Consider the following 9456-nt stretch of genomic DNA (forward strand, 5'->3'; position numbering starts at 1 on the left):
CGGGCGGGGGGCGCCGGTGGGCTCGGGGGCGGGAGCGGGGCCAAAGTGGCCCGAAATAGCCCTGAAACCGGCCCCGAACCGACCCCAAATCGGCCCAACACCGACCCCAAATCGGCCCCACACTGACCCCAAAACCGGCCCCGAACCGACCCCAGACCCACCCCAACAGCGACCCCAAAACCGACCCAACACCGACCCCAAATCGGCCCCAACACCGACCCCAAACCCACTCCAACACTGACCCCAAATCGGCCCCAACACCGACCCCAAACCCACCCCAACAGCGACCCCAAATCGGCCCCAACAGCGACCCCAAATCGGCCCCAACACCGTCCCCAAACCGACCCAACACCGACCCCAAACCGACCCAACACCGACCCCAAATCGGCCCCAAAACCGACCCCAAATCTACCCCAACACCGACCCCAAATCTACTCCAACACTGACCCCAAACCAACCCAATGCCGGCCCCAACACTGACCCCAAATCTACCCCAAAACCGGCCCCAGCACCAACCCAACACCAACCCAAAACTACCCCAAACCAGCTTGAAACTGACGCAACATCGACCCCAAACCAACCCCAAAGCGGCATGCTGGCAATGGAATGGTTCTGTGGGGGGAAAATAAAAAAAATAAAATAAAAAAAAGCCCTTTTTCGAAGTAGCCGGAGCTCTGCTGTATGTCACTAAAATTGATTTTTTGCTTTCTGAGTAAACTACATCCAGCCTCCAGTGTAACTTTTCCTCCAGCGTCCGAACCATTAAAGGAATTCTCAAATGTATCCACAGAGGACAGAACTTCTGGCCACATCTGCAGAAAGGATGTCCTTTAAAGCAAGCCAGGCAGAGAGTGAGATTTTTGCCAAACTTCACACATAGTTGCTTTCTGGACATTATAAGTGCCTGAAATTAAAAATCTTATTGATTTAAAAAAATAAAATGCTGTTTGTTCCCAACATTAAATATTAATTACTGGACACCCTTTCTCTTGCAGGAAAATGAACCTGGGGTCCCCTGTGTCCAACCAGATCTGCATGTCTGCCCTGTCCCTCCTAATTATGGAAAAATTACTGTTCTCCATCAGGGTGTTCTTCAGATGAACAACAAAAATGGGGTGGGTGAGCAAAGCTACTGGGCAATGTCTACTTTTTCCTCCAATGCTCAAAAATGCTTGCCAATTGGAGAGAACAAAGACAGCCACGGGGAAGAAATCCAAACCCCAGCCTCTCTCTTGACTGTGCCAGTCTTGCACAAAAAAGCCACCAGACCAAGCAAGACCATCCTTAAAGGAAACACACAGAGAACCTGCGCCCTGCACACTCTTCTCCTTTTCTTTCAGCCCTTGGGTAACTGAAATCCCGTGTTCTTGTACACCAGTAAAGCCAGGAAGCTGTCTGAGAGACAGAATATCCTGCTGCCAGATGCTCTTTTTTCATTCTAACACAGTTGTTTTTCTCTTCACTTGATAAAGTTAAAATAAACAGTCTCTGGGGTGAATACCAGGCATCAAAATTGGATTGGCATATAAACTGTGGAGCAGTTGGTGGTGGGGAGTCTGGGGAAAAGGAAACAGCAGGTTTTAGCTAGAGGGGACAACAGCTTTATTTCCCTTTTGGTCCTTGACAACTAAGCAGATGTCCTACAATTATTGTTTTACCTTCTAGAAATGTAGTGCCTTTTCCCATCCTCCCAGGTACACACACGACTGGCCCTTGTGCAGATGTGCAGGTACATCTCCTCCCTGCTTCAAAGCCCTCTTGGTGCACCACTAGCTCCATCTATTGCTGGGTGATGGCTGGCTGAGCGTCAGACAAGTCCTTGTTTCTCCCTCAGCTTCCTGGGACACCTGTTTCCAGTCCCATTAATGTAGATACAGCTGATGGTCTGAGGAATAGGATCTTCTCTGATCACCTGACACGGGCTTTTTCACACCTGTTATATTGTAAACTTTGCTTCTGCGTTGATGTCCACTGTAGACGCAAGTGTCTGTTGATGTCCTTTGAGAGCCCTTTGGTGCAGATGTCCCTACACCCTGAGAGCAGTGATGGGTAATAGGAGATGTCCCTGGGCACCCACTGTGCAGAGTGGATGGCACTGTTCTCAAGAGCTTGGGAAGTCCAAAAGTGTGCAGAAGAATAAACATTGGGGAAGACAATGCCACATTCAATTAATTTTTAAGGTTCTGGTCCCATCTATAAAGAAGTGCTTGTTATACATCTGGGAACACCTAGGGCTGCACACCTCAGAGCTCACCTTGACTTGCTACGACGAACTGCACTCAGTCCTGAAAACTGCAAACTTTTCTCCTTATTTTTTTTAAGGCAGTCCTGAAATCTGTTTCTAGCCTTACCAAAGCTGCAATCCAGGTTTGTCATCCTACAAGACATCTGACAGGGAAGTTAAATAGCACTCCAGACACATTTTTTAAAACTCACTCGGGATTGGAGGAATGTTTAGTGTTATCTCAGCAGGTGGGCATTGGAGCTGAGGTCTGTCTTTACTCTGTGTGTGTAATGTATAAACTCCCAGGTATTTTGGTGTCTGCACTGACACCTGCCTGGTTTCCCAGTTTTGTGTTCAGTGCTTTCTGAAAGTGTGAATGACAAACGACATCTTAAATTCTTGGACCTTTTGAAGACACATTGGGTGACTTGGAATGTTTAACAAAATCTTCAGGATGGTTTTCCTCTACGAGGCTTGCACCTGCTCTTGCAGTATGGAAGGCAAACATGCTGTTTCAGGGTAACTAGAGGAAATCACCAGGCAATTTTTTGCTCTCTGGAATAAAGGAGATAGAAAAAGTCAAGTCCTACCAGGTGAGGCTGGCCTCTGCACCACCCACCCAGTCCTGCACAGGACAGGTTTTCATTAGAGCTGCTCAGAGGCAATGCAAACTAGCCAGGAGCTGAAAGCACTGATGCTGCTCCTGACCCCTCATCACAGCTGTGTCTGGTGCATATTCCAACATTTTCCTGGTTGGTGTGTGTTCCTAACTCCCCAACTAGCCAGCAACTCCTGTAATGTCCCAAGGTGAACTTGTGTTAGGAGTGGAGCCAGGCAGGGAGATAATCGCTGAACTGGAGAATAAATGCACCATGTGTCTCTCCTGTTCCAAACCACTCTAATTTCAAACATCTCGCCTCAACAACGATCTGTTAACGAGCTGCAAGCCAAGAATCTGTCAGAAGAATTTAAATACAATTCTGACAAGATCAGAACTAGATAGACTCAAACTTTACCAACCTGTGGCTAAACCAAAGCTCATCGAGTAAATGTTTGCCCAGGTCAGGACAGAAGGTGAGCTTGCTGGGATCTTCTTCACTGTAACCGAAACTTCCAAAACCAGACTTACTTGGCGCATTTAAATTCATCAGAGGAAACAGAGTGTTGACTTGAGTCCAAGAGAGTGCCTTCATTACTTTGAAAACTGAAAGAAGAGGTTAAAGCTGGAGCAGACAAGTGGTGCAGGCAAGAGGATGATGTAGTGAGATGTGAAGGAAGTTCCAAAGAGCTCCTGAAAGAGCCATTTTCGGACTGGGAATGGCTTCTGGCAGAGGTGTAGATGTGAGAACAGACTGCCTGCCTCCATGGGACAGGATGTCAGTAAAAGGGATGTGAGGGGGTGGGGGGATGCCCAGTCCAGGTTGGGAACATACACTTGAGTTGACTGAACTCCAAAACTGTGGAGACACCCAGGGCTCAGCTGGACACAACGTGTTTCCTCTTTTTGACATCTGTGTTCCTGTAAACTGATGTGGGACTGCTTATGCCAGTTGTTTGTAGACCCTCCTGTCTTGTGACTGACGTGATTAAACCCAGTGAAGAGATGGTTTCTCTACTGCCAGGCTCCTGCAGAGAAGACTTGGGCCATCTGCTTAATGGTCTGTTGCATTTCTGGCCGCTGGTGCTGTCGCGGTGGCTGGAGCTCTGCTGTTGTGCAACAGCCACGTATGGAAAGCTTTATCCTTTAATGTGAAAAATGGGAAAGACAGATGCAATCTGGGTCTAATACTGTTCTTGTATGCTTTCCTCTCATCTCTCAGGAGCTCTCTTGCTGCTGCCTTTCCTCACTCTGAGCATCAGAGCTCCTCTCTTTACTTGATAAAGCAAGCACAGTCACTGTCCCCCAAATTCAGATCCCTGCCTGAGGGTGTTCCTCAGGTCCTCCAGAGGATATGAGCCCTCTCCCCATGATGGTTGTGACCTCATCCCATGCATATTGACATCTCACAGAAATGGCAGTTTGCAGAGCTTTTCCTAGCTGTGATTCCAGGTTCAAGCAGATGCACAGTGGATGTCTGGTTAAACCAGCAAAACCCCTTTCTTAGAAAACTATGGAAAAAAAGGTATCAGAAAGATTTAGTGTTTCAAAGAGGATCAGAACCAAATGCCCTGTCTTGCTGGTAGGAGTATGGGAGATTTAGGAGGAGTTAGTAGCTTGAGACAAAAAAAAAAAAAAAAAAAAAAAAAAAAAACTACCAAAAAGATGAGTAATACAGGCAGCTCCTGTATTTTCTATTAAGTTTCTGGGCTATACAGATTTGTTATAAATGATGGCACTAAATAACCAGCCCTGCCCGGGCTCCCTGAAAGGCTCTGTAATATCAGCAGCTGATGTCCCACTGCGCAGGGACACAATTGGGTCTGTTCCTCCAGACAATACACCTGTCACTGGGAAACAGAAAGCTGGCAATTAGCGGGGAGGCTCTGTGTTGGGCTTTCATCCCAGACAATGAGAAGGGCCTGGAAGAATGAGATTAAGGCTGGCATGTCCACGAGAGATTGCTGAAACAAACCTCACTGAGACTTGGGGGCATTTAAGGAGCAAAAACAAGAAAATACAGCCCTGGTTAAATCTAACTCTACAAAGAAGTGAGAATGCAAAATAGCACCGGAACAGGATCATTTGCATTAGAAATGTAAGTCTGGGGTTGTAGAGGAAACTTTCTTCTCAGCTGAGCTGTCTTGAAGTTGTCAGTGTATCATAGGAAATTAAATCAAGTGGGGTCCTGCACTCGAGCTGCAGAGTTCTGCGAGTTCTGCATTGTTCAGCCAGGACTAGGACTAAGCAGCAGCCTCCACAGACAAGACTTTTCACCTAACTAATGCAAGTTCCACGCCTGGGGACTCCACACCTTGCACTCTGAATGTTTAAAGGTCTCCCAAATTACCAGCCCTACAAAGGCCCTGAAAGCAACACAGCAGCAATGCACTGACAACAAGTAGTGTCAGTGACTGTCTGTCCTGAGTCCTAAGCCTGGAAGGAAGCAGCTGTTAGGAAGGAACTCATTTGGTCAGGAAGTCTCAAACATCTTTTTCTCCTGGTGCAGGTGTTTTTCCAACACGCAGGAATCAGGAAAGCCAGAGGAAAACTAGGGAAATCTTTTCCTTGCTGTCAACTCCGTCTCCCCAGGGATGTAACTTAGGATCATCACATGCCATAAAGCAGTGGGTGGAGGTGTCCAGTGATTGTGCCCGTGCTGCGCTTTGAGCAGGGCTCAAAGCAGGGGCACAGCTCCCCCAGCAGAGCCCTGCATGTCCTGTTCACCAGCGGCTGAGGTGTGATTGCTGTGCTGAGGGCAGCTCACCTGCTGCTGACAGGGGCACGGGGGAGCTGCAGGGAGAGCTGTGCATTTTCTGTGCCAGGCGGTGCTTGGTACAGGCAGGCTCTTGGGACCTCCGTGGGTCACTCTGTCCCCTTGGGGAGGTATTGCCCTGCCTGTGACCTCGTGCCCTCAGCTTCCTGGGGGACATGTCCATCACCTGCCAGGCTCGTGATGGGAAGCCTGTAGCATCAGGAAGTTTGCTCAACCCTGATGTGACAGACTTGAAAGGAGAAGAGGAGAGGAATCTAAGAGGACTAGACAAATAATGGCATTGCCAAACATGCGGGTGTCTGGCCATAAAATCACATCAGTGCAGAGACCTTCAGTGTGCAGGGTGAGGAATTTGTTTGGATACCTGAAAAAATAGCTTGAGCACGTGTCCTCTCTGTCCCTGCCCTGCTGAGCTGTGGATGGGAAATGGCACCTGCCATCCCAAGTCCCAGCCGTGCTCTTGATGACTCCTGCATGGCTGGTCAGTTGTTGCCGTGCAGGTACACACCACTTTTCTAGGTAAGGTGAGCGTGGAGGCCAGGTGGTGACACTGCGCCTTTGTCCAGAGGGGCTGGGAGAGTTGTCTAGATTTTTTCCAGGCACTGCTGCTTCTGATAACTTGATCCCTGTGGGAGGGGTAATGTGTGTTAGGAGCTGGCTTGGAGTGGCAGGGATGGGATGTCCCGTGCTGCTGGCTCCCTGGGAGCAGGAACAGTGGGAGGCTGTGCCATGACCGGAGCACTGCAATGCGGGGTTAATTGCTCCCTGAAGGCTGATGAATCTTCTTTTGGGAGAGCTGGCATGGAGAACCCGCGGCAGCACAAGCCAGCAGCAGCTTGTGAAACATTCAGATGTGTGAAAGGGTGAAATAATTGCGACATGGCAGTTGTGTGACACACTTTCACAGCCCCAGTACTGGGGAGGGAGGTAAGTCTGCATCTCTTCTACTGGTGCCTCCTCAGTCAGCCCTAGGGAAACCCTGCCTTGGGTCAAAACTGATTCTAATGAAAGTTTGGGTGACAGTGAACTCAGTGAGGAGAAGTTGGGTTAGAGAGAGTGTCAGTTCTGAGCAGCAAACATCAGGGCAAAGAAAGACTGGAGGAGAATAACATGTACAGCTGGGCTAGGGAAATGCTGTTTTGAAGGATAACTCTGCAAGGGACAGGCTTGCACATGACTGAGTGATCTCTGACACGCTCCGTGCTTTGTTCCATTTCTCACTGCATCTTGCTCAGACACATGGCTTCTACTCCATTTGGCAAATATTTGATTTATAAAGATTAACATGTTGCTCGCCCATGTGCTGGGAAGCTCTTCCAAGGGTTGTGTGAAAGATGTGCCTTGAGGGTAGCAGCTCAGGGTTTACTCACTGCTAAGGAAACGCTCCTTAAAATGCACCTGAGCCGATTTTTAAAATTGATTGAGTGTAAACAGAACTGAAACCTATTCCAAACCAAGCTAACCCAGAGTGACAGCATCACCCAAATGGCACAACACAACTTGCCCTCTGCTCAGCTGCTTGTTAGAGAGATTTACCACCATCAAAAGTGCTTTGGGATTTTGCCATCTAACCATCCCGAGGTCGTATGTCTGCCTGCCAAGGTCTTCATGTGCTGGATAGACACCTCTTAACTCTAGGAACTCTGTCATTTCCAGTTCATGTTAAGATGGATGAATGAAGGTGATTCCAGAAACTGCAGTCGCCCTAAGGAGACAGCTGACTGGCTTTGTGGGAATTCGTGCTGATACAATGAGGAACTACCAGCACTGATGCCAATGAATCTGCTCCGTGGCAAGGGGCAAACAGTTGGCAGTGCCCATGTGTGCATAGAGATTGTCTGGGGAGCCGGGGGGTCCAAAGGAGCCACGCTTCCTGGGCTGTGCTCTTTGGGGCCTTTTCACTGTGATTTTAGGTGAAAGCACAATGAGAGGCCAGCTATTGGTTTCCACTTGCTGGCTTGCGACTTTTGCTTTGAAATGCCAGTGATGCTTTCTTGCCAGGGTGTCTAGAGCCATTCCTGAGGCCAGCCAAAGCATCAAGTCTTATTTGAAAGTCCACTGTATGCTTATGGAAATTAGTTCATGTTTAAATCCAGATAACTGGTGTAGGTGAGGTTGGAAACTTGGGTGGCATTCAGTGATCACAGGAAACTTCCCTTCACCTCTCTGCATGTGCACAGAGAAAGGTTTATTTATATATACAGAGAAGAGTGAGGCTGAGGGCTTCATCCTTTTTCTAATGCTACCAGAAAACTGTATTTTGTGCTCTCACAAAAGGTGATTCATTCTCTCTAAGACACAGGCACAAAGACCACAGTTTCGCTGTCTGCTGGGAAACTCCAAATCTCATTAAACCTGATCCAGCCCTAAATTTGAAATAATTTTGCACTTTCCCTCTGAAGATCTTTGGCGTAAGGTTGGGCTCTGCCTCCTGCTCTTTGCTCCCTCCTTTACCGAGGGGAGCAGGATTGAGTTTTGGCCAAACCATGGTGAGCAGCAGAGCCCTCTGCAGTGCTGCCATGCTGCTGGCAGGCCTTTGGCACTCTGTGCCATGCTGCCCAGGAGTGCCAGGCCATTTCCCAACTGGCAGCGGTGACTAAGCAGCCCAGAGCTGCTGCCTCCAAGGCCCATTCTTCTGTGGGAGATTTATTGCTGAGAGCAGAGGCGTTGGGATGAGAAAACTGCCTTCATTCTCAGGCAAAGACCCTGAAGAACAAAAGCAAGTTGCTGGTGAATCCATGGTGTGATTCAAGCATTTACTGGGACGGGAAGAGTGGGAACTGTGTGCCTGTTGCTGTAGCAAAAGTGAGTGGGCATCACCCGAAGGAGCAGCTCTGGCCGGTGAGGTGGTGGGGAGTGCCACAGCCATGGGGGCGACCTGGACCCTCCAGCCTTGGCATTCTCCCCAGGGCAGCTGCAGGCCCTGGTGTGAGGAAACACTGGAATGCTGAAGCCGCTCGGTGAGGACATTGCACCAGGAACCCACTGGTCATCTCCAGACCTGTCCCTCTTCACCTGCTCTCCTCGGCTCTGTGAGGATCCCTGCTCACTCCCCCACTGCCGGATTTCTTTGCCGTGATCATGTGCCAGGTTTTCTGGGAAGGTTTACTAGGCACTTCTATGGAGCAGTGACTGCCAGGGAAGAAGATCCCGGTGCCGCTGGCACAGCGGGGCAGGGAGGTTGCGAGTGCTTTGCTGTCAGGGCGATGGGGTGGGCTGGAGGGGCGTCCCGGGGAGCGATGTGAGGTGAGGACGTGGGCAGCGGGGTGCGGGTGCTCGGCAGTGCCCCGAGGACCTGGAGCCGCCGTCCCGCCACCAGCCGGGTCCGGTGCGGGGAACGGCAGCGTGTTCCATGTGCGCCGGTGGCGGGGCTGCGAGGGGCGGCGGCGGCGTGCGGGGCGATGCGCGGGGTGCGGAGTGTGCGGAGCGGGGTGGGGAGCAGGGTGCAGAGCAGGGTGCAGAGCAGGGTGCAGAGCAGGGTGCGGAGCCCTGGTCCTGCAGAGCAGGGTGCGGAGCGGGGTGCGGAGCGGGGTGCGGAGCCCTGGTCCTGCAGAGCAGGGTGCGGAGCGGGGTGCGGAGCGGGGTGCGGAGCCCTGGTCCTGCAGAGCAGGGTGCGGAGTGGGGTGCGGAGCCCTGGTCCCGCAGAGCAGGGTGAGGAGAGGGGTGCGGAGCCCTGGTCCCGTAGAGCAGGGTGCGGAGCGGGGTGCGGAGCCCTGGTCCCGCAGAGCAGGGTGCGGAGCGGGGTGCGGAGCGGGGTGCGGAGCGGGGTGCGGAGCCCTGGTCCCGCAGAGCAGGGTGCGGAGCGGGGTGCGGAGCGGGGTGCGGAGCCCTGGTCCCGTAGAGCAGGGTGCGGAGTGG

Source organism: Chamaea fasciata, unplaced genomic scaffold (genome assembly GCF_029207755.1).
Source record: "Chamaea fasciata isolate MVZ Bird 193981 ecotype frontalis unplaced genomic scaffold, bChaFas1.0.hap1 SCAF_20, whole genome shotgun sequence".
Classification (NCBI taxonomy): Eukaryota; Metazoa; Chordata; class Aves; order Passeriformes; family Sylviidae; genus Chamaea; species Chamaea fasciata.